Source organism: Mobula hypostoma, chromosome 25 (assembly GCF_963921235.1).
Source record: "Mobula hypostoma chromosome 25, sMobHyp1.1, whole genome shotgun sequence".
NCBI classification, from domain to species: domain Eukaryota; kingdom Metazoa; phylum Chordata; class Chondrichthyes; order Myliobatiformes; family Myliobatidae; genus Mobula; species Mobula hypostoma.
This window is the reverse complement of record NC_086121.1, coordinates 14,685,834-14,711,995: the sequence shown is the minus strand read 5'-3', so window position 1 is coordinate 14,711,995 and position 26,162 is coordinate 14,685,834. Positions and strand designations below refer to the sequence as shown.

At 37.6% G+C, this 26,162-nt stretch overlaps 1 protein-coding gene across 2 annotated transcripts in view; it reads right to left on the bottom strand.

The window, feature by feature from the left end:
• Positions 1 to 26,162, bottom strand: part of prkcz (protein kinase C, zeta) — a 395,150-nt gene that overhangs the window by 67,689 nt on the left and 301,299 nt on the right. The window lies entirely within an intron of this gene.

The window sequence follows — 26,162 nt, the reverse complement described above, 5'->3', positions numbered from 1 at the left end:
TCGAATTGTTTATAATGGCAATAACTTTAACAATGTGAACATGTTGATCATTTACTTACTTTTTCCCCACAGGGTGTGAGGCTTACCAAGTCTGAAAAAACAGAAGGTCATGAAAACAGAAAAAGGTATAAAAAGTACAGCTGAAGTAATTCTGCAGGTAAGCATCCTTTCCAATTTGGTACGCCAATTAGATATTTTGTTCTATCTTTGTTTCATGTACAACCTGCAGTACAGTTTCTGCTCCTTGCCTCTTTTTTCATCCTTTAAACATCTTGTCTCAAACCCATTTTCCTTCATATGATTTTTACCTTTCCTTTCTCTACTGAATTTATAAGTTATTCTATTTGAAAGGAAAGGTTCACAGGAGTAGGCTATTGATGCTTTTGCCACTCTACGCTTCTAAGCAAGATGACAGAATGGTAAAAAATACACGCAAAAAGTAGAATTAAAATCCCCTAAAACAAAAGCTCAGATCTGAATAGTGTAAGAATATGCCTTCTGTTGTCAGAAGTCCAAAGGTAGCTTTTAATATTTGCCATATAATAAATTATTTTTGGTATATTTTTTCTTTTTAAACCATGGGTTCACTAATTAACCTGTAGTAAGAAAACAGGTTTAATTCTACAGCCAAATTTGTATAAATTGTTTGGAGCTAGCAAGTGAGCTTGTAAGTGATCTTGAAGAGCGACTAAGGTTTAAGTAATATGCTCCCCAACAAGAAAAATACACACAAGTGAATTGAGTATGAATTAAGATTATAATCAATCAGAACCACAATTAGGTTTATTATCACTGACGTATGTGGTGAAATTTGTTTGGCAATAATTAAAACAGTACAATGCAATGTAAACAATATAAAGTTACAATAAGAAATATATAAAAAATAGTGCAAATAGTGAGTTAGTGATCATGGGTTCATGAATCGCTCAGAAATCTGATGGTAGAGGGGAAAAAGCTGTTCCTAAAATGTTGAGTGAGTGTGAGTTTAATGAAGGAACTGTGTTTGTGCTTAACTGGACACTGGCCAACATACACAGAACTGAACTCTTAGTGATGTGTCAAAGCTATCAATACTGTGAAAGCATTACAAAAGAGGAATGACAAATATGAAAGCACACTATCTTGAGATACATGTGTAAACACACAAAATCATAATGGAATAAACATAAAAAACACTTTATAAGGATGCAAAATGAATTACATTGGGTTAAATGTCACAATTGTATTTTGCTTTTCTGTAACAGTGAATTTAAAAAAAAGTTTTGAAGGAGATGAAGAGTTTCAACAAAATCACTTCATAATTTGCAGTGTGATGATATAAAAAAAGAGCAACAAAGATACAGGAATTTCAGAGAGCTTCAAGGAGGATTAGGTTGCAGTGATTCAACAGGTGAAACATCTGTAATGATACAGGGCAACATGCTGTGCTTCTAATATCATGCAGTTCCAAGCACAAAAAAGGGAATCTGGGAAGCACACAATGTTAACAACAAGCCTCAGAAGGTTGAAAAACCATTTGAAGAGTTGGCAGGAACTGAATATTTCACAACTGAAAAAAAAAACAACGTGGCAATCTGGCAGTGGTGCGCACTATTCAACAGCAAAGCCAAGCATCTCCACTCTTTCAGTCCTTCCAAGCCTGACCCTACCCCAAAACTCTGAAACCTTGATTAAAACTGCAATGCTGTGGGCTACAATTAGTACAGACCAGGCAGGTGCCAACAAAATCAGAACTTCATCTCATGTGACTTGCCAATGAATTTAAGAAATGGTTTGCTAGTGATCAACAGACATTGGGAAATGAGTAGAATGCACGAGGACCTGGGAGTACAATAGGGTGTCAGGAGTGGTGAATAGGTAGGGAGAAGAAAATGGAGAAAGGAATTTAGTAATGACACACATTTAATCATCTAATCAGCAGGTTCCTTTTAAGTATATATAATTTCTTGAAAGACATTCATTGCACACAGTACTTTGAATCAATAAGCTTTATTTTGTAGATGAATATATGTTCAAAAGTGGATTTTTTTCTACAAAGTTACCATATGAATATTTGGGATAACGTTTAATAGTCACTTAACTTCAATCCAATACCAGTAAAAAGATAGGAAAGGAACTTTTAGAAAAGAGACATCATTCTTGTATTTGCACTAGTGGAATTTTAAGCACATAGGATAGAAAATTCAGTGGTATCAGTGTAAACAATGCTGATTTACAATTGGATAATCAGCAATTTGTGAAATAGACCATGTGTTTTATACAGGCATACCAAGAAACTCAAGTTAAAATCAGACACCAAGTACAATTAAGAGGTTCTTGTGGGTGAATGTTTAAACTGTGATGATTCATTCATAGAACCAGTGCAAATGATCCTGCTGATGTGGGCAAAACCATAAGATGCTATACAACATGAATCATAAATAAGAAAAATAAGCTACAATAGAACAAAATGTGGATGCAAATACTGAAAAAAACAGAAAGCTGTCCTGAAAACCGTTAGCCCAGAGATCTGAAGGCACTGTTGACTTTTGATGGACAAGGAATGTAGCCAAACATCCAATATAGAAGCCATCTAGGGACCCAAAATAGTCCTTGCACATGAAGCATAAGTTCATTTGCTTTTCTTCCAATCCAGTGTACTGCATTCAGGACCAACAATTTGGTGTCCTTCATTGTGGAGAAACCAAATGCTGACTGTGTGGAGCACCTGCACCCAATCTGCAGAACAGGGAGGACCCTGATCTTACTACTATCTGCCACTTAAATTCACCATTCCAATCAGACTTTTGTCTGGGCCCTCTTCATTATTAATATGAGACCCAATACAAGCTTGAGGAACAGTACCTCTTCTTCTGACTGAGCCCATTGCAGTCTTCCTGACTCAGTAATGATTTCTACATCCTCAGAAAATATGAATTCTCTTAGAATCAGCCATTTCTGCTGCAAGTCATTCATTTGTGACACTGGCTCTGTGTTTTTTTTTCTCTCCATTCATCCGACTGACCTGCTGGGCATAACCCACAGAACTCCACTTTATAAAGTTTTATGTTGCTTTAAATTCTCCCATTTTAATTGGCCTCCATTAATTCATCATCTAGATTGCTGTACAATTTAAACCCTTGACAAACCGGGTTTCAGACAAACACAGATTCTTTTATCCAATCCATCCACACCTGACCCTCCTCCCCTTCCCAGGCCACTTTCTCTGCAACTTAAATCTAATTTATTTTCTTTTATCTAATTCTGATGAAGAGTCTTTGACTTGAAACACATCACAGGTAGATGGGGTCAAAAGGGTGCTTTTAGCACACTGGCTTTCATAAATCCGAGTACTGAGCAGAGGAGTTTGAGATGTTATGTTGAAATTGAATAAGATGTTAGTGAGGCCAAATTTGGAGTACTGTGAGCAGTGCTGATCAACTACCTACAGGAGAGATATCAATTAGATTGAAAGTGTACGGAGAAAATAGTTGCAGGACTTTAGGACCTGAGTAATAGGGAAAGATTGAATAAGTTAGGACTTTATTCTCTGGAGCATAAGAGAAAGAGGGAAGATTTGAAAAAGATGTATAAAGTTATGAGGGGTATAGATAGAGCTCATGCAAGCAGGGTTTTCCTCTGAGGCTGAGTGAGACTAGAACTAGAAGTCACAGGGTAAGACTGAAAGGTGCAATATTTATGGGAAACCTGAGTGGGAACTTCTTCACTCAGACGGTGGTGTGAGTGTGGAATGAGCTGCCATCGGAAGTGGTGGATATGGGTTTGACTGCACCACTTAAGAGAATTTTGAATAAGTACCTGGATGGGAGGGATATGGAGGGCAGGTTCGGTTGGTTGGACTAGGCAGAATAACCATTTGGCATGGACTACATGGGCCAAAGAGCTTGTTTCTGTGCTGTAGTGCTCTGTGACTCTATAACTATGCTTTGCTTTTCACATATGCTACCTGACATGCTGACTGTTCCCAGCAATTGCATTTTCATTTCAGAAAAACATTGTTTATTTGAAGTCTAACTGTGGTTCTTAAAGAAAATGGTTGAGGCTGCTACCAAAATGGTATATTTTCGGAAAATTACTGCATTTAGAGGTGATAAGTCCTTTGCACTGCCAAAGACCATTGGCAGTTCCTGCTCATTTTGATTCTTCCCTCCAGATAACAGTGAGCATCCAACTTGGGCAGAGAAGTATAACTGCCAAGCATCAGTAGAAATTACACATGTCAGTGTCAATGTCTTCCCATTTGGAAAAAAACTGAACAAAAGAAAAATTGTTTAAAGGAAAAATGGTATCTTGTCTACAGCACAGATGCATTCATCATTTACCTATCCTGCAGTGGCATCTGCTGTTTTATTCTTCACAGACAAGAGTGCATCATCGAGCAAGCAGCTTAGGCTTTCAATATTCTGCAGAAGTGAAGCAGGCAGTGGAAAATGCTATGCCAAGCATTGTGTCATTATTAGGCTTGCTTTGACTCAGACACAAGATTTTGGTATGCTTCCCCAATCTGGGCATACCCACACTTGAATTGAATATTCTAACCCCAACCCAAATGAAAGAAACAGAACTTCCATTACTGACTTTATGAATATTCCCAGCTGAGGAAAGCTAAACTAGAAAAAGATGTTCTACTGGAAACAAAGGTATCTCAAGCTATCTTTCTTCCAGTACCTCGTGTGGGTGTTCCTCAAGGTGTGTGGATGCAATAGTATCTCGAATGCAATTAAAATGAACAAGTCCATTGTCCATAAAAATATGTTCAGTTGCTGCATTTAAAGGCTTAAATACAAAGAATGCTATTAACTGCCAAGCTCTTCAGTTTCTTGGCAAGAAAGGTAGATTATTCTATTGCTGTAATGGTAGGAGATTCATCATGAAAAAGAAATGGCTTAAATCAAATATCTAAGATATTCCAAAGGAAATGCTGTGCTAGGGTACAGACAGGTTTCTGTGGGTAGGAGTTATAGAGGTCAACCAGTCAATGGGAGCAGAAAACAACAGTATAAATTAAATGATACAGAATGTAATATATAATTATTTTATCATGTCTTTCAGTACAAGGTCACCATTCTAAAGCTACAATAATTTAATTAAAGTGAGTTTCAATACTGATTTTTCTATATGTTGAACAGTTGTCTTAGCTAATGGGAATATATTAGATGATTGTTATAACATAAATTCATATTGTTATTAAAGTAGATACCAATACCTTATTTTCCCAGTGTGGTTGGCACATATTTACAGCAGCAATTTATCACACAAAAGATTTAATTCCTTCATCAGACAAATCTATTTGACATAGAACAGTATAGCACAGGATCTGACACTTGTTCACAATGTTGTGCCGAACTAATTAAATTAGTTATCTAGTGGCCAACTGCACTCATCCCTTCTGCCTACACAATATCCATATCCTTCCAGTTCCTGCACATTCATTAGCCTCTCCAAGAGCCTCTTGAATGCACTCATCCTATTTGCCTCCAGCACTACCCACCAATAAAAACTTGTCTCGCACATATCCTTTGAAACTTAAATACATGCCCCCTGGTATTAGACACTTCAATCCTAGATAAATGATACTGGTTTTCTTCTAAATCTCTCATAATCTAACACAGATTTCCCCTGAGCCTCTGCCATTCCAGAGAAAACAATCCAAGTTTGACCAATCCCTTCATATATCACATGCTCTCAAATACAGACAGCATCATGGTAAACCCCTTCTGCACCCTCTCCAAAGCCTCAACATCCTTTCTATAATGAGGCAACCAGAACTGAATGCAATACTGTAGTTACTGTATTGCTAATCTGGAATTTCTAGAGTTTTATAAAGCTGCAATATAAATTCCCAACTCTGGAAAAGAGTTGACAGATAAAGTCAAGCATACCATATGACTTCTTTACCACCCTATTAAACTGTGTAGCCACTTTCAGGTACCTATGGACATGGACTCCAGGATCCTTTTGCTCATCGACATTATTAAGAGTCTTGCCATTAACAGTGTACTGGATCTCATAAGGTGCAACACTTCACATTTGGCTAGGTTAAACTCCATCTGCAATTTCTTCATCCATATCTGCAACTGATCTATATCCCACTGTATCCTTTGCTAGTCTTCTGCACTATCCACCACCGCTAGCCTTTGTTTCATTTGCCAACTTGTTACCACACATATCTACATTTTCATCCAGCTCATTTATTTATATCTTTAACAGGAGAGATCACTACTAGTCACAGATCTCCAGCAAAAATAAATTGCATTCCATGTATCTTAATCTTCTGGATGATGATTGTTCGCAAATTGCTGTTCTAGACTTTTACTGTTAATACAAACCGACACTAATTTCCTCATTTACTGTTTCATCACTTTTCTGTCCCTTTGGAAACAAAAATAATCGGTTATAGGACACCTTCCCCACAAGGACCCAGTGCCATTCATTAATGTGTGCTGCAGGCTATTCTACCAAACAGTGGCCTCTGTCACCAAAAATGATGTTTTCCTCACCAGATATCCATGCTTTTAAGAGAGAAAATCAGGCAAGAATAATTAGAAGGCACTTTCCATTGTACTGCAGTCACCTAACTCATAACTGAATGAACAATGAAGCAGGGCAATCTCTTTTTATTCAATCCATTATTTCTGCATCAAGGTTTATCCATGTCCTTGTTCTTTTCGCAATATGTGACCTTCTTAGTTTATTGGCCAAACCTACCCACTCTTTTACTGTTAAATGCATTTTTCTTTTTTTTTCTTTTTTTTAATTTTATTTTTATTTGGATAAGGAATTCACAAATATCATGTACTTTTTTCACACATATAACCTTTTCCATTTTTTATATGTATAAAACTACAATTATTTATACATTCTTAAGTACACATTGAGATGATATAAAAGGAAAATAAACACTTAAATAGATAATTATGTACTGTGGTAAATCTAACCTATTAGGCTAAGTAATGGTACTAGTTGTTAAGAAAAATGGTAATAATAGTTTCCATATAACCCTTCTGGACCATTTCCACTGGTCCAAAATGTTGTATATAAGCCTATGTAACAACCATTGTAGGTGTTTATATCCTAATTTGTTCATGCTTGCTCCTGCCCACAGACATAATTATCCAATCCCTATGTACTTATTTACTTAATTTTTCCATTTTTTTATCCCTTTCCCAAATCTTTCCCTTTACTTGTGTTAATTCTCTATTTTCCAAAAGAAAACAAAAAAAAAAGACATTTAGACTAGGGGCGCTTACGTTAGCAATATTACTGTGTTGATGAGAAGAGCAGTATAAATCATTAGGAGAGTCATGTAAAGTCTGCTCGCATTGGGGTTATATATTCAATCCATTTATTCCAGATTTGATAAAATTTTTCTTTTTGAATTCTCAGGGAGTAAGTCAACTTTTCCATTTTAAATATTTCCAAGATAATTTCGTACCAATCTTCTAATGTAGGTGGTATTGGATTTAGCCATTTTCTAGTGATTGATTTCTTACTTGCTGCTAAGAGGGCCTGCAGTAACTTTATATCTTCCTTCTGTTCAAGAAACAATACATGCCCCAAATAGAGCGTCTCAAAGTTCAGAGGTATCTGGGACCTAAGTACCTTAACTAATGTTCTATGAATACCTTCCCAATATAGACTTAATTTAGGGCAATCCCAGAAAATATGAAAATGATTTGCCTCCTTGGAGCCGCACCTTCTCCAACACATCACATTTGTATCTTTATATTTTTCCTGATATGGGGTCTTGAAGTATCTTATAATGTTTTTCCAACAATGTTCTCTCCAAGTCAAAGAATTAGTCGAGGACCATTGAAAGCTGCAGATTTTCCCCCAAGCCTCCTCTGAAAGTACCAACCCCGCTTCTTTCTCCCACTTCTCTTTAATATACAGTGTATTTACATTTTTAGCATGGGAGAGTGCATTATATAATCGAGAAACTGATTTACTAGGTATTGAACTGCAAGCCGAATTCAGAATCTTGAAAAATTCTAATTCTACTGTTGATAGGTCTGTATATCTACAACTCTGGTTAACATAGTTTCGTACTTGAAGGTACCTAAAAAGTCATTATGTTCTAGGCCATGTTTGTCCTGCAGGATTTGGAAACTTTGTAATACTCTTTTATCTATAAATGAGAGGTAGGTTGTAAGACCTTTCTTTATCCATAGCTCAAATCTTTTATCTCCTCTGTTGGGAAGGAATTCGGTATCATATGCACACCATCTAAAGAGTTTTAACATGTTATTAATTCCACATGAATTAACCACCTTCTGCCATACTTTTAATGTAAGATTTATCCAACTGTTTTTAAATTTTTCCAACTGGGCCATCAATCCTTTGTCAGTTATTGAGGCCTGTAGAGGAAAACTGTCAACTAATCCAAATTCTATTTCCTTCCATCTAGCCTTATATTCCCTATTACACCGATATAACAGAGGGGTTATCTGTGAGGCATAAAAATAATTTCTCAGGCAAGGAAGAACCATACCTCCTCCTTCCTTCCCTAACTGTAAGGTGTTATATCGAATTCTAGGTTTCTTTCCTTGCCAAATGAAGCGGGAAATCCATTTGTCCCATTCCCTGAATTGATTATCATCCACCTCCACCGGTAAAGTACGGAAAAGATACAATAACCGAGGAAGAATATTCATTTTTATAGTATTTATCCTTGAATTTAAACTTAAAAAGGGGATAAGATTCCATCTATGCATATCTGCTTTTATCTCTGAGATTAATGGCCCATAATTTACCTGTGACAGTGTTGAAAGATCCTTCGGCAGGGTTATTCCTAAATATTTTAATGATTTAGCTTCCCACTTAAGATCGTATGTATCCTGCAATTTTTTGGATGGTGTATAATTTAGGGACATAACCTGCGTTTTCTTTACATTTATTTTATAACCTGATATTTTCCCAAAGTCATCCAACAGTGTAAACAATCTTATAAATGATTTTTCTGGTTCACTCAGATAGACCAAAACATCATCTGCGAATAACGCCACTTTCTGTTCAATCCCTGCCACCTTGATACCTTTTACGATTTCGCTCTGTCTTATTAGTTGGGCAAGCGGTTCAATATATAACGCAAAAAGGAGAGGAGAAATTGGGCATCCCTGTCTAGTGCCTCTCTCTAAGATGAAGGAGTCAGAGAGGTCTCCATTTATCTTAATTCGGGCTGTAGGGCTGTCATATAGAGTCTGAATTACTTTAATAAACTTTTCTTGAAAGCCGAATCTTCCTAACACTCTGTATAGGAATGCCCAACTAACCGAATCAAAAGCTTTCTCAGCGTCTAACCCTACTACCATTGTCTCTGTCTCGTTCTTATTAACCTGTTCTAATATGTGCAGAGTTCTCCTTATGTTGTCCTGTGTTTGTCTTTGTTGAATAAATCCAGTCTGGTCTAAGTGGATTAGGCCAGGTAAAAGCTTTTCCAATCTGCGCGCTAATATAGATGTAAATAGTTTGTAATCTAAATTAAGAACACTAATTGGCCAATAATTGCCACATTCTAGTTTATCTTTACCCTCTTTAGGAATAACTGAAATAATCGCTTCTCTCCAGGAAGGTGGAGTTTCTCCTCTCTGCAAGATCCAATTAAAGGTGTTAAGTAGTAATGGGGCTAACTGTGTCTTCAGGGACTTGTACCACTCTGAGGTAAACCCATCAGAACCCGGGGACTTTCCAGCCTTTAACCTAGAGATGGCCACGTTCAGTTCTTTGACAGTTACTGGTTCTAATAAACTTTCATTTTGTAAATCTGTAAGTTTAGGTAGATCTAAAAAATTCAATACACTGTCTATATAGGGCTCATTGGGGGCCTGGGGTTGGGAGTACAGCTCTCGATAGTATGTTTCAAAACTCTCTTGAATTTTCCCTATTGTACTCTCCACAAGCTTTGTCTTTGGATTCTTTATTTTATGAATTGTATTGTCTGCTTGTTGTTTTCATAATTTATATGCTAATAATCTAGCTGATTTACCTCCTACTTCATAATTCTTTTGTCTCAGGTAAAGAAAATTTCTTTGAGTTTCCAATGTATAAATATCGTCAATTTCACTTTGCAATTTCCTAATTTCCTGTTTTCGATTTGAATTACTTTTGTTGCTATCTACAACTTGAAGTTGTTTTAATTTTCCTTGAAGGTCTGCTAATTTTTGTGCATTGATTTTTTTCATGTGAGTGGTAATGGAAATAATTTTCCCTCTCAGTACAGCGTTCAATGTATCCCATAAGATCACTGGTGATGTTTCTCCCGTGTCATTAAGGTCTAGATATTCTTTGATTTCTCCCCTTAATCTCTCCATTACTTTCGGGTTATTGAGTATATGTGAGTTTAGCCTCCATAGTGTTTTCCTCATTTTCCTTTCCAGGATTAGAGACATAGAGACTGGGCTATGATCCGACAGATCAATTGTTGCAATATTACAGTTTTTTATCCTGAGTCTATCTGTATTAAAGTTAAAGAAATAGTCTATCCTTGAATAGGCTGAATGAGGGAAAGAGTAATATGTATAATCTTTACTAGTAGGGTGTAATTCCCTCCAGACATCTATAATTCCCAACTCCTCCATCAATGAATTCACTTTCCGAGTCAGAGGTTTATTCTGAGTAACTATTCTTGAAGAATCTAATATAGGATTTAATCTAATATTAAAATCCCCTCCACAAATTACTACCCCTTGAGAACTGACCATTAGGTCAAAAATGTGTCTATAAAATGACCATTCACAACCTGGAGGAGCATAAACATTCAGCAATGTTATTTCTGTACCTTCTATTCTTCCTGTGATTTTTACGAACCGTCCTTCTTTGTCTTTAGTCTCTGAAATATGTTCATAATTAAGAGTACTTGATATTAAAGTAGCTACCCCTCTTTTGTGACTCAATTTATATGATGAATAAAATACATGCTTAAAGTTCATTCTTTTTAATTTTCCATGTTCAGATTGGCTCATATGTGTTTCCTGGAGGAAAGCTATTTGTGCCCTCTCTTTTTTCAATTTAGACGTAATCTTATTTCTTTTAATTGGATTCAAAACCCCATTAACATTATAGGAAATTATTTTCACCAATTCAGTTTGCATTTTTCTCTAGTAGAAAAAAAACTCTCCTTTTCTAACCAAACAGTAAGCAATCCCTTCTCAACAGTAAACCAAGACATATAACCACACCCTAGACATTTTTGAAAGTGTAACATTTGAAAATTTTTCCCGACTTCCCACAGTGAGGCCTGAGCACCGACCCGCCTCACTTCAGAGGGATAACCTCTATCTTCACCCTGTGTTAGAGGGCCCGCAGCAGTTTGAATAATCATAGAGAATTTTCTCCTATTTGTCTCGACCAAATTGCTATCATTCAAGTTATTCCGTCTAGTTTATTTTCAGTTACCAGTTTTCATTTTACCTTTAAGTCCGATTTACTCTTTTCAGTCATTTCTCTTAATTAATCTTTATTCTCTGTACATTCGCGTCTGAATATTTGCAGCTTTTCCTTGTAGTTTGACACTCTGGTTTGTGTGGAGCGTCCTCGCCCCACTAACTGCCACGACTTCTGCCGAATCCTCTCCAGTAGCGACTCCGGTTGGGTGATAACTTTAATAGGTAGTCCCCGGTCCGCCAGGTCCGACGTTGCCTCCTCCACCGTAGTGTAAGTTTTTGTCCCTTCGTCATAAAAGACTCTCAGCCGAGCTGGATACAGGGTCTGGAATCTGATGTTGTTTTCCTTCAGGACTCTCCGTGTTTCCGTATATTCCTTCCGTCTGGCAAGAATCCCCGGTGCGTAGTCGTGGTCTAAACTGATTTTACAGTTGTTCCACATGAAACCTTTCTTTTGCCATGCCCATTTGAGCACCTCTTCCTTTGTTCTGTAACTGAGAAATCTGACCAGAATCGATCTGGGCTGTGCGCCTGCCGGAGGCTGTGGTGCCAACGCACGGTGAGCCCTTTCTATCTGTAGGTCTTTTGCGGCCGGTATATCAAGGTTCTCTCTAAGTAGCTTCTCCACGAAGGGAATCATCAATCCGGGTTTACCTTCAGTTCCTTCGGGAACTCCGTAGATCCTCACATTTTCCCTTCTTGAGCGGCCTTCTTGATCTATTAGTTTCCACTGGAGCTGGTCTTGTAGCTTCAGCATTTCTGCTATCACCTCCTCTACGTTTTGTAGCTTCTCTTCAATTCCAACAATCCTCGCTTCGGCTTCATCTATCCGTGAGTTAGTTTTTACTATTTCTCCTTTAATATCTTCCAGCTGTTTGTTGTTATCTTGTCGGAACTCGCGAATCTCTCCGAGAATCAAAGACAGAGTCACCGATTCCCCCTCATTATCTCCGTCCTGGCTTGCCGTGGGAGAGCTAGGCCCGTCGCCTTGCTGCGTCTCTTTATGTTTATCAGCCTTCAGAGCGGACTTTTTAATCTTGTTCTTAGACATCATCCTTGCCCCTTTTATTAATATAGTTATGCAATATTAAGTATTTGTCTAAATTCAATTTTGGGGCAGTTTACCTTCTTTTTTGTCGAGAGACCTTTTCCTTATGCCGCCATTCCCTTGATGACCTGGAAGTCCTCTCTAGTTAAATGCATTTTTCAAATTCATGCCCCCTTGGCATCAATGCTCACAAAGATTGCTGAATACATGTACTTTGGTCACTCAATCGCCCCATTTCCCTGAATAGAGATAACAACCAGATACTTTTACTTTAAAGTTTATTGTCGCCAAACAATTGGTACTAGAATGTACGATCATCACAGCGATATTTGATTCTGTGCTTCATACTCCCTAAATTACAAATATTAAATATTAAAGATATTAAAAATAGTTAAAATTAGTAAATATTAAAAATTTAAATTATAAATCATAAATAGAAAATAGAAAAATGGGAAATAAGGTAGTGCAAAAAAACGAGAGGTAGGTCCGGGTATTTGGAGGGTACGGCCCAGATCTGGGTCAGTATCCCTTCAGCAGTCTTATCACAGTTGGAAAGAAGCTGTTCCCAAATCTGGCCGTACGAGTCTTCAAGCTCCTGAACCTTCTCCTGGAGGGAAGAGGGACAAAAAGTCTGTTGGCTGGGTGGGTCGTGTCCTTGATTATCTTGGCAGCACTGTTCCGACAGCGTGCGGTGTAAAGTGAGTCCACGTACGGAAGATTGGTTTGTGTGATGTGCTGCGTGGTGTTCACGATCTTTTGCAGCTTCTTTCGGTCTTGGACAAGACAACTTCCATACCAGGTTGCGATGCACCCTAGAAGAATGCTTTCTACGATGCATCTATAAAAATTAGTGAGGGTTTTACAATTATCATATCCTCAGAGATTAAAGAAAAGACCTAATCTTAAAAAGGTGAAGCATTATTTTCAAACTGAGACTTATAGTTCTGTATTCTTCCATAAGGAAATATCTTCTGGAACTTAAATGTTTCAAATAAATCATCCTCATTCTTCTACAGTGCAAAGATAAAAGCTAGTCTATATAATCTTCTTTATAAGACTGCCTGCCTATTCCAGGTAAAACACTGTAAACTTTCTGCTAACTGCTTCCAATGTATTAACATCCTAACTTAAATAAGAAGGCGTACACTATACAGTGTTCATCTCCTTATTTAAGACTTTTGCAGAGTTAGGGTCATGCACCTGAAATAATGGCACAAAGGATTCCATGGTATTATTGTGTTTATGTTTTGAGATACCAGGAACTAAATGTGTGTTGCGATCTCAGAAATGTTCAGAATAAGAAAAACATATTGGATGTTTTCAACGCCTTCTATGCACGCTTTGAAAGGGAGAACACAACTACAGCTGTGAAGATCCTGGCTGCACCTGAGGACCCTATGATCTCTGTCTCAGAGGCCAATGTTAGACTGTCTTTAAAGAGAGTGAACCCTTGTAAGGCAGAAGGTCCCGATGGCGTACCTGGCAAGGCTCTGAAAACCTGTGCCAACGAACTAGCGGGAGTATTCAAGGACATTTTTAACCTCTCACTGCTACGGGCAGAAGTTCCCACTTGCATCAAAAAGGCAACAATTATACCAGTGTCTAAGAAGAATAATGTGGGCTGCCTTAATGACTATCGCCCGGTAGCACTCACATCCACAGTGATGAAATGCTTTGAGAGGTTGGTTATGACTAGACTGAACTCCTGCCTCAGCAAGGACCTGGACCCATTGCAATTTGCCTATCGCCACAATAGGTCAACGGCAGATGCAATCTCAATGGCTCTCCACACAGCTTTAGATCACTTAGACAACACAAACACCTACATCAGGATGCTGTTAATCGACTATAGCTCAGCCTTTAATACCATCATTCCCACAATCCTGATTGAGAAGTTGCAGAACCTGGGCCTCTGTATCTCCCTCTGCAATTGGATCCTTGACTTCCTAACCGAAAGACCACAGTCTGTGCGGACTGACGGTAACATATCCTCCTCACTAACGATCAACACTGGCGCACCTCAGGGGTGTGTGCTTAGCCCACTGCTCTACTCTCTGTATACACATGACTGTGTGGCTAGACATAGCTCAAATACCATCTATAAATTTGCTGATGATACAACCATTGTTGGTAGAATCTCAGGTGGTGACAAAAGGGCATACAGGAGTGAGATATGCCAACTAGTGGAAAGGTGCCGCAGCAACAATCTGGCACTCAACGTCAGTAAGATGAAAGAGTGATTGTGGACTTCAGGAAGGGTAAAACGAAGGAGCACATACCAATCCTCACAGAGGGATCAGAAGTGGAGAGAGTGAGCAGCTTCAAGTTCCTGGATGTCAAGATCTCTGAGGATCTAACCTGGTCCCAACATATTGATGTAGTTATAAAGAAGGCAAGATAGCAGCTATACTTTATTAGGAGTCTGAAGAGATTTGGCATGTCAACAAATACACTCAAAAACTTGTATAGTTGTACCGTGGAGAGCATTCTGACAGGCTGCATAACCATCTGGCATGGAGGGGCTCCTGCACAGGACTGAAAGAAGCTGAAAAAGGTTGAAAGTCTAGTCAGCTCCATCTTGGGCACTAACCTACAAAGTACCAAGGACATCTTTAGGGAGCGGTGTCTCAGAAAGGCGGCGTCCATTATTAAGGACCTCCAGCACCCAGGGCATGCCTTTTTCTCACTATTACCATCAGGTAGGAGATACAGAAGCCTGAAGGCACACACTCAGCAATTCAAGAACAGCTTCTTCCCCTCTGCCATCCGATTCCTAAGTGGACATTGAACCTTTGAACACTACCTCACTTTTTTATATTATTTGTTTTTTAAAACAATTTTTAATCATTCAATATACTTATACTGTAATCAATTTATTTATTTATTCTTTCTTCTATATTATGTATTGCATTGAAATGCTGATGCTACGTTAACAAATTTCATGTCACATGCCGGTGATAATAAACTTGATTTTGATTCTGAATTGACAACAGAGAAATAAGCAGACATACATCCCATCAATTCTAGTACCATCAGAATCTGATACACTCGTTCCAATAAAGGTTTAGTATGCAAACAACAGGAATTCTGCAGATGCTGGAAATTCAAGCAACACACATCAAAGTTGCTGGTGAAAGCAGCAGGCCAGGCAGCATCTCTAGGAAGAGGTACAGTCGACGTGTCAGGACGAAGGATCTCGGCCTGAAACGTCGACTGTACCTCTTCCTAGAGATGCTGCCTGGCCTGCTGCGTTCACCAGCAACTTTGATGTGTGTTGCCAGGTTTAGTATGTATCCCTCCTTCACAGAGGTTGGGTCCAGGCTGGTATTGGATATTCTTGACAGGGACTCCACTGAACTGATTCAGAATTAGTTTAGTGCTTAACTTCAAATTCAGAGTTTAAGATGAGTCCAGACTCCAAAACATTTTACATTAATCCTAAACATGTACAGTCTGGTATTTGATTGCTTGATTGTTTGGCATCTCGCCATTTAGGACTCAGCACACTATTGACCTACTATTGTAAAACATGAGGTCAGCTGTGTGGACTGGATGTGAAGATGGAATTTAGGTGTCAGTATCCTGGGTAGGGTTATGACCAACTGAAACTTAAAGGCCAAAATGTTGCATGGTCCTACTACCCTGCTCCCTTTGACCTCAGTGTGTTTCCTGGAAATTTACTATTCTACTGTCTACTACGTTAAAACGGTGTGTTGGAGTAATCTTTCAAATAACGTCACAGTCTGGAAAATCTCAAACACAAAAAAATCTTCAGATACTGGAAATCCAAAGCAACACACACAAAATGCTGGAGGAACTCAGCAGGTCAGGCATCATCTACAGAAAAGAGTAAACAGTCAACGTTTCAGGCTGAGACTCATCTTCAGGTCTGGAAATCTGTTAGTTCTGCATTATTAAAAGTCTAAAGCTTGCTGGATTATTGGAGTTTTAATGTACCTTGACCTCTTTATATAGGGAAGCTAAAATAAAAACATAATTTTTGAAAACAGAAAGCATCATTTCAGAGATAGACTCTTTCTAAGCCAGATTGCATGCAGTATAGAGAATATGGGGAGAAAAACAGAAAGAAACTGATGAATATGAAAAGATGATTTATATCACAAACTGGCAGTTGTTTAGTATAACATCATGTAAGACGTTCCAAGGAAAGATGTAACCTGAAATGTTAAAGTCTATTCTCTTCGCAAATTCTGACTGAACTGCTCTGTTTCTACTGTGGTCCATTTATACTTCAGATTTCTAGAAAGTGCTGTTTTTTTGTTCAGTATTAAATGGAAATATTGGTTTAAATTATAGCCAGCAATATACAAATATACTGAAACATATTCCTAAAATTATGGCCGAGGAGCACCTGGGGCAAAAGAGAAATGAAGTTAACGTTTTAAGTTAATGCTTTATTTAAATTAGGACTTTTGTTCCTCAGCTTTTGTTTACTTGATGGCTCCCATTTTTACCTGTCACCCTCTTCCCCCCCAGTACTTGTTGCATTTTATGAAAGGCTTGCTTTTTTTCCCCACTTTCTGCTCCTAATGCAAGGTTACACATGAAATGATACCTGTTATTTACCTATTTACAGGCTCTATCTTCCTGGTCCTGTATTTCCTCGACTGTATTTCTGACTTTCAGCTTTTGCATTATTTTAGTTTACAAACAGTGCAGTGTTAAATTTGAAAATAAAATTCAGGATTTTTTTCAAGAATCACAAGACAGGCAAAACATTTTCTTAGCACATTCATATTCATATCTTGACAAGAAAATAAAATAATGATAGAAATAATTAAAAGTAATGAATAAAAACTGACTAGAAATAGGACAGGGTTGTTCAAGAAAACAATAGTCAGTATACTTAAGCACTGCCTTGCTCACAGAAACACTGAACCAGTCAAAATTTAACATGCATCGACAATTAATTAGTAGCTAAAATTTAATGTTTCTGTATATTCTGGTGCAATTTGGAAAAAAAGTCTCAAAGAAGTCAATTTTGCAGCCCTGATATGAAATCTTTGTGCTAAAACTAATTAATTTAATAAGGTACTTGATTAGAAATACTAAGTTCTTCTATGACTGAATCCCTGAATCCAACTATCTTTAGAGCAATACATCTACTTAAAATGTAAGAAATATAATATAGTAATATCCTGATGGTACTCTTATTAGGTGTTAACAATCAAAAATCTAACAGACTGTCATTCTAAAAACATTCACTTTGACAGGCTATGCGTAATTTCTTTCTGCTTTGTGTGCAATAATCTTGCCCAGCAGGAAACAAGTGAACAGGCAGCTGGTAGCTATGACACACTATGATCATTCCAGAATGTCAAAGACCAAATTGTGCATGTCTTTGTCAAATTGGAATTAACAAATTTCCTCCATCATAACCGTTGGGATGTTATATCATGTTCTACCATGTCTGAAGAATTCTTTTCAAAGAGTATGTTTAATAGAATCAGAATCAGAATCAGGTTTATTATCACCGGCATGTGACATGAAATTTGTTGACTTAGCAGCAGCAGTTCAATGCAATACCTAATCTAGCAGAGAAAAAAAAATAAACAAGTAAATCAATTATGTATATTGAATAGATTAAAAAACTTGCAAGAACAGAAATATCGTATATTAAAAATGCTTTTAAAAAAATCACATACTAATCCAGTCCTGTCAAAAGAAAATATAAGACCATAAGACACAGGAAAAGAATTAGGCCATTCTGTCCACCAAGTCTGCTCCGTCATTCCATCATGGCTGATCCCAGATCTCACTCAATCTCATACACCTGCCTTCCCGCCATATTCTTTGATGCACACCGATCATGAAACTATCAACTTCCATTTTAAATATACCCACGGTCTTGGCCTCCACCGCAGTCTGAGGCAGAACATTCCACAGAGTCATGACTCTCTGGCTAAAAAAATTCCTCCTTACCTCTGTTCTAAAAGATCATCCCTCAAATTTGAGGCTATGCCCTCTATGCCCTCTAGTTCTGGATACTCCCACCATAGGAAACATCCTTTCCACATTCTTCTAAATTCTAGTGAGTACAGGCCCAAAGCTGCCAAACGCTCCTCATAAGTTAACCCTTTCATTCCCGGAATCATCTTCGTGAACCTCCTCTGGACTCTCTCCAATGACAACACATCCTTTCTGAGATATCAAAGCAATGTAAAGAGCAACTGAAGTTCCAAATAAGATCGCTATTTATAAAGAGAATATCATGCTAATTCCTATAGACAATTTTCAATAAATGGGATTAGTGGAGGTAAATTATTAACTGTTCTTGCCATGGTTATTCCTCACATTTTCTACTTCCCTCTGAATCAGTGACTCAGATTTTACCAATTCACCCCAATTATCTATATTCAGGAGCCACATTATTAGGTACATCTGTAACCAGCTCTTTAATGTAAATATCTAATCAGTCAATCATGTGGCAGCAACTCAATGCATAAAAGCATGCAGACACGGTTAAGAAGTACAGTTGCTCTGACAAAATATCAGAATGGGGAAGAAACATGATCTAAGTGACTGACTGTGGAATGATTGTTGGTGCCAGACAGTGGTTTGAGTATCTCAGAAACTGCTGAACTCCTGGGATTTTCATGCACAACAGCCTCCAGAGTTTATAGAAAATGGTGCGAAATACAAAAAACATCCATTGAGTGGCAAGTCTGTGAGAAAAATGCCTTTTGAATGAGAGAGGTCAGAAAGGTAACTGTGACTCAAATAACCCTGTGTTACAATGGTAGTTGCAGAAGAGCTTCTCTGAATGCACAACACGTCAATAGGCTGAGGTGGATGGGCTACAGCAGCAGGGTTCCACTCCTGTACCTACTAAAGTGGCCACTGAGTATATATTCATCATTCACCCAAACTTTTCTCAAAACTCCAAAAGGTCAACCTTCCTTTCAAAATTATCAACCTGAAATTAGCCCTCAGACCACTCCAGGTAGTGGTGGCTGATCCAGCTTAAACAGGAAATATGCAACCTATGTAATGGAAGACAGTCAATGCCATAGCCACTGGGCTTCTCTCACCATTTTCTATACTCTTCACTCTCAGTGAAATCACTGACTAGAACTAACGATGAAAATCAACTTATCACCACATCTATGAGTCTGCATTCCAACAAATAATTTATTCCTCATTGTGTGGTAAAGAGAAATTGGGACACTGTTCCCCAAGACCAGTATGGGTATGGCTTTGTGATTACAGGACAAGATTGTGAGTGAGTGAGTGAGTGAGTGACTGAGAGTGTGTGTGTGTGTGTGTGTGTGTGTGTGTGTGTGTGTGTGTGTTTGTTTGTTTTCAGGGCCGTGGTGATGATGCAAGTATTTCAATGTTCTAGGCAAAAATACAAACCATGACCTTTTTATTCATTCATTCATTCATTTCTGGGATCTAGACGTCATTGGCAAGGCCAGCATTTATTGCCCATCCTTAACTGCCCTGGTAAAGTTGGTGCAAGCTGTTTCCATGAAGTATCATTGCCCTCTTGCTGATAATACTCTCACTTTAAACTCCTGTAATATTAAAATAACAATAATAACGTACCAAGACAGGATGGTTTGCAGCTTGAAGGAGAACACACAATTGGTGATGTTGCTATGCTCCTACTGCTTTCTTCTATCACTGTTGTTGTGGGAGTGGGTATGGAAAATGCTGTTGGAATAGGCTGGATGACTAACTGCACTGCATTTTGTAGATATATAAAAACTGTGTTATATTGTGCCGAATTACATCAATTAGGGCATGGATTTTGTTCATCAACATTGCTCACAGAACTCTGAGACAAATATACACTTGTATTTGTACTCTTTTCTATAGATGCTGCCTGGCCTGTTGAGTTCCTCCAGCATGTTGTGTCTGTTTCTTTGGATTTCCAGCATCTGCAAAATTTTTTGTGTTTGTGTTACAATCTTTATAAACATCTTTGCCATCACACTCCCTCAACACTCATGTTCTTGCCGGTCTACATTGACTGTCGCTTCTCTAAAGCTTTAACTTTAAAATAAACGCTTGTTTTTCTGAGCTTCTTAAACCATTCCATTTCACTCCTGCCTCCCCCTTGAAAATAACTCAGTTTTCATGAGCTCCAAGCAAGAAGGGCATTTTATCTGAGTAACTTTGATGTAGTTAGCTCATTAGAAAATGACACCAAATTTGGATCAGCCAAGTGTCATCAGTTCTGTTGATAACTGCATAAACTTGCTGAACCATAAAAACTTCACTTTTATTATTCTACCCAAAAGAATAGTGAGAGAGCACTCTGGAATCTGTGCTAGGTTAAAAGGATAACCTCTGCAGGCTGGCTCTCCCGTCAATACTGCTCTCCAGTATTTGCTCCCTGGAAAACAAATTGAATTACCTTCATCTGTCCCTGACCCAGCGCGAGATGAGGAACTTCCATGTGCTTATTCTTGCAAACATCAGCTCCAGGACAACATTACATGCACAATCAATCTTCAGGCCATGCCACTCAGGGTCTTGTGCTAATATTATTTTGTGACTGTGTTGTGCTTTATTGTAACTCTATGTGCTGTGTGACTATATGTGCAGTACTGAGGCCCCAGAGTTATGACATTTTGTTTAGCTGTACACGTGATGTATGGTTGAATGACAAGGAACTTGAAAATTCATTGAGAGATCAAGGAAGTTGTAGGAAATAATTCTATTCATTTAGGCAGTATCCTCCCTTCAGTGACCTGGTGGACAAACTTTTCCTCTGGAATGCCATAGATTCGATGTCCGATTTGCACTGAATGAATTTAATCCAGTTAACATACAATAATTGACCTCAGAGACACTGGCTCAAGGGAAGAGAAGGAGACACAACTAAAGAATCAAGTTGTTTAGACTGAGGAGAAACTTCAACACCAGCATTAGTCACTTTCTCCAGATACTGAGTCTATAAAATTTACCTTTATCCAATAACTGAAAGCAGCCAAAAAGATGATTAATGTGAAATTAACTCCATAGGACCTTTATTAATATTCATAGGATTAACCTTACTGCTAGTGAACATTCATCAAGTATGACATCAAGCGTAATAGTGTGAAAATTACTTGAAAAGGAAGCTACATAATAAATGATTTTATTAATATTTTAATTAATTAGTGCTTACATATAGTATTGCAACAGAAACAATTCTATCAACTTAAAAGTAGAACAAGAAAAATGGTGCTGATTTGTCACATTGATTAAATTAGTATAAAGATCAATTAAGTGTTTTTCAATATTATGAATAAAATACATTCTTTGTTGTTCTTGCAACAGAAAATAAATGGCTATCGTGCCAAATTAATTCACGGATCAAACCACTCTGACAATATTCTTGTTTAATTTTTCTCATCTAATAGAAGGCACCTCAGAAAAAAATATACAATATATAATGGCCTGGATCTTTCAATTAAAAGCTGACATCTTTGCTCAGAAAGTTCAGAATAATCTTTTCTTAAAAACAGATGAATAGGATGATGCAAGCATTAATGCTTTCCACTAGAAGCCCATCTCCAGCAATATCAGAGATTAAGAAGCCTATTAATTTGCTGCACGAGTCTGGGATAGGAAGATACTGGAATTTAAGAGGGGCATTGGGCACACTATGTTGCAATAGATACATCAAGACAGAAGAATACTGCACAGATGGTGGGCTACAAAAATCAGAATATCAGTGTGAATATTGAAATCCTGCAGTGTGAAAGATTGATAAACTGGAGGTGGTTTAAGACAAATTGAAATATTTCAGTCGCATTTTAAACATCTGCTGAGTAGCATTTGTGTGAACACATTTGCAATTCCACAGAGGTGGAAGATAGTGTAAACAGTATTAATGAACATTATGGCCTAATTTTTGCCTGCCTCACACAAATGCTATTCTTCCAAAGTTCCAGATATAGAGGTCTTACTTTACTGGAGTGAAGCATCCCAGAGGTGAACAACACAGACATAGAGTCCAAGTGACAGCAAAAATTCAGACAATATAATGGATTGATATAAAAATCTTGGCTAGGTTGTTACGATTTTAAATGTTTTTGACTGCCTCTGACAATCAAAAACTGGTAAGGGGTATTAAAAGGAGAATAAAGAATTAGAGAAACTGAAGAAAAACTAAAACAATTAAATCATTGAATATATTAAACAAACTACCATTGATTTAAGCAAACCTTAATGTACTTTATCTTACTTTCCCACAGCCTCACTATCTCCTTTGAAACCAATGGCCGAGTAAATTTGTCCCAGGTCTAACCTGGGAGCTTGATCTGAAAAAAAAAATCCAACTATAAATGCTTGTCAGCTTAGCAAGATCCATCTCTTCTGCGTCAGCAGCAGAACGTATTGAAAGTTTAAGCCTTCACTGTTGAGTTTAGGATGTTCATGTTTGATGACACTGTGGAATTACTTGACTTGTTGATATTTACCAGTAAAATGTGGATATGGCTGAAATGACAATTGATTAAAATGCATTGGGCAATTTGATGGAGATGAACTGTCTTTCCCCATCACAGAGCATACTTGTACAAGATTTCCCACAGCCCCACCTGACTCATGGCTACACATCACTAAAATCAGTTCATTGGTCTACTCGTGAAGAAGAACAATTGCTCCTTTAATGACAATTTTGCACCAAATCTTTGATTTTTAAAAAAAAACTTGGATGGAAGGTACAGATTACTGTCAACAGTCAATGGCTACTAAACTGACATTATTCTTATAATATGCTATTATCAGTGGTGATTTGGAGTAACAATTTTGTCTTTTGTCCAATCTATATTTAAAATAGAGTGAAATTTTACAAGTCTCTATATTAGTTTTGTGAGATAGTCATAAGTATTTTCAGTCACATAGTTAGCTTGGTTCTGGATTAATACTTAATTTAAGCTTCCTTATTCTTAGGCAATTCTAGATCTAGCTTCCCTACTCCAAGTAGTATATTATGATCTCCTCACTTTTTGTACAAAATCATGCCTTTCCATACTTGTTGCATGTTTCTTTCATCCAAAGCTTTCGCATTATGTCTTGTTCATAACATTAGTCCAAACATTACTCTAACCTCTGTGACTGACACAGTGCTCTCCAGGTCAAGTGCTCAAGTGCCACTTAGTCAACTATAATAATATTACGTTTGTAGATATTTAGATCTACACCAATCATTCCTCTTGAACCATTCCTCATAATGTAGGATCAACAATTTTTCACCTTAGTTAACATCAAAATGGGTACAAAGAAATAAAGAAGCAGAGCTAAGCAGACTAACAACATAGAATTCTGAAAGCTTATATGGCCAGAATTCAATACAGGTTATATTAATTGTGTTAATAATATGCTTTTTCAGATGTTGCAAATTTGTTTATAAGAAACACCATTGAACATCAACTTGCCTTGAAATAAAGAGAGATTTTGACACATTGTTAACTTCACTTTCAATAGAAAGCTATATTACAATGTAATTACATCCTTTGTAAATGATTTTTTTTCTATATTTTTTATATATAGTAAATAACAAAGGGAGTGTTTTTCTGCAGATTAGCTTTGGGCAAAGTGTTTCATTTTAGTACCTATAAAGTTCTTTATCAGTTTCTATAAAGTGCTTTCAGGAGGCTGATTTGCAAATCTCTTGTCATTTACAGTGTCAGTCCAAAAGATAATCCAAACCTCAGAGTTTATGAGCAGCTCAAAGAAACGCAATCCATGCAGACGTTAACAAGATACAACCAGGCCAGGCACAAAGATTCCTCAAGTGACACTGTGACAGATTGGGACATTCAGTACCTCATTTACACAACCAGTTGGACTCCAAAATGAACTCAGCATCCACTCGAACTTTCCTTCCAATCACAGTATGACCAGACTGAATTCTACCTTCCAAAAGTACCCCACACTCTGGAAGGGTAGGTTCCACATTAAGTTGAAGTGAGAAATGCTGCAGCGTAAAGCAGGCATGGATTCTACTCAGATGGCTTACACCCTGACAATCTATTTGTTGCTATGGCAGTTAGCATTCACAAATCACCACCTGCTGATACCCGATGCAGGGAATAGCAGAGTGTGCATACATGGATTGATATTTGCGTCCTTCAGAAGGAAATATGTGAACCAGGAATGAAGGTATCCTACTGAGAAATAGTAATGTAAACCAAGTCATTCATGTATTAAAAATCAAGGTGAAAATATTCTTGCAGGAATAAATTAAAATTAAATGTATGCCAAAAAAGTCTGCTTTTTATTTAAAGTAATATTCTGGCAGTATGGCACTGAAAACTACCCTTATTCATAGCTAATTTTGAGATATTTACCAAGAGTAGGAAGGTTCTTTATGAAAATGTTCTGACCCATTACTATTCTGGAAGTTTTGTTATTGGGTCCAGATGAATCATTTGTGTCTCCCGCATCCTCTTTTATTCCCATTCACTTCCAGGACATCAAAACTGTTCAGCATTTTACTTCCCTCAATCTAAAAATCTTAAAATTCCAGGTATGACAGTATTTATGTTTATTCTGTTTTTTCTCCCCCTCTTTTGTAGCTGAAGGAATAGCTTTTCTTCTTGGTTATCTATTTTTTATTTTTAAAACTATCTCATTAGTCCTACTACTCATAATGGAAGTAGAAAAGATAGAGAAGTCACATTAACTTATTGAGGCTACATGATTACTAAATCATTATCTGTGTTCCTTCACAATGGTAACCAAACTGTTGCCACTGCCATTGTGGTCCCTTTAAGCTCTTGACAACTAAATTATTATCCAAAGGTGACAATGTTCTGCCTTACCTAATGTAGCTGAAGTAGGAAGAGAAATCTACAACAGTAATACCTTCTCGGTACACTAATCTCTAAGCAGGTCATTCTCCTCTCAACAAGTACTAGCTCCAACTGTTATATTCATTAGAACAGCAGCAGTATTCTAATTCCTGTGGCTTTCAGATTAGTAACACTGGTTAAAAATAATTCACAAATAGAAATGTCTTCTCTTTTAACAGCAACATGGACATCTTAAAATGATTTGCATGAAAGATGTAAGTGTACTTTCCACTAAACAGACCTGGAGTGAAGCAGTTATTTCAGCTGATAAATTACTCTTGATTTTAAGCTGCAGGTAAGTTTAGTATAGAAGCAGGGTCAGGGTATTAAGGTTGGAATTACAGCAAGTTATGGATTGTGGGGTAAATAGTGGGAAGTGATTTGTTTATTTTGGTGTTCCTACCTACAAGCAACCTGCAACACCATAGACACCTTTCAGCCAGAAGTCAATTCAAAAGACTGACACCTACAATGCCAGGAAGGTGCAGTGGGGTAGTGTGATAGAGAATGTAGCAGGGGAATCTGGATCACAAGGACAGCATCCAGAATGTGGAAGATGGGTTGGGATGGAGTGAAGGACAGGAGAAAGAACAGATGGTGGGGTTGTGGAAAACAGATGGAAGGTTGGTGGGGAGCAGATAGCAATTGTTTGAGGGAGCCAATGGTGTTCATGGCAGGGGGAAGCAGATGGTAGTGGTGGGGGATAAGGAGAAGGCAGTTCACATAGATGTTATGTTGGAAAAGTCAAGTTTATTGGTGATTATAGGACCTAGAAGATATATTCTTGTTCCTCTGGTCTACAAGCACTGATGTAAAGGCAACTCCTTCTTGCTTTCAAGCATTCTTGATTGGCTGCAGTTGCTTTATTTCTCAAAGTCTGTTAAAAAGTTAGATTACTGAGAGGACATTATAACTATA